This window comes from Tenrec ecaudatus, unplaced genomic scaffold (genome assembly GCF_050624435.1).
Source record: "Tenrec ecaudatus isolate mTenEca1 unplaced genomic scaffold, mTenEca1.hap1 Scaffold_1846, whole genome shotgun sequence".
Taxonomy (NCBI): Eukaryota; Metazoa; Chordata; class Mammalia; order Afrosoricida; family Tenrecidae; genus Tenrec; species Tenrec ecaudatus.
The window spans coordinates 80,001-80,358 of NW_027458118.1; positions in this window are offsets into that span (position 1 = coordinate 80,001).

The window sequence follows — 358 nt, forward strand, 5'->3', positions numbered from 1 at the left end:
CCTTCTTGGCATCTTATCACTGTCTCGAGATGTTTTCCTATTGATTGCATCCCTTGACTTCATTCAGACATGAAGGTGGGCGCTGCGTGGTGTGTGTGGAAAGGGTGGTGGGGGACAGAGTCGATACACACGTGGGTCGACCAGTAGCCCCGTCCGTCCTTTTGGTCAAGCGGTAAGGCATGTATGTCTTAATGTATCTTCTTTTAAAAAAATCGTTTTATTAGGGGCTCGCACAACTCTTATCACAACCCATACATCAATTGTGTCAAGCATATTTCATAATTTTATTAAAAAGACCCTGCCTGGCTTGTGCGCATGTCTGGCGCACATGCGCGTTAGGGCGCGCAGGGGCGACCAG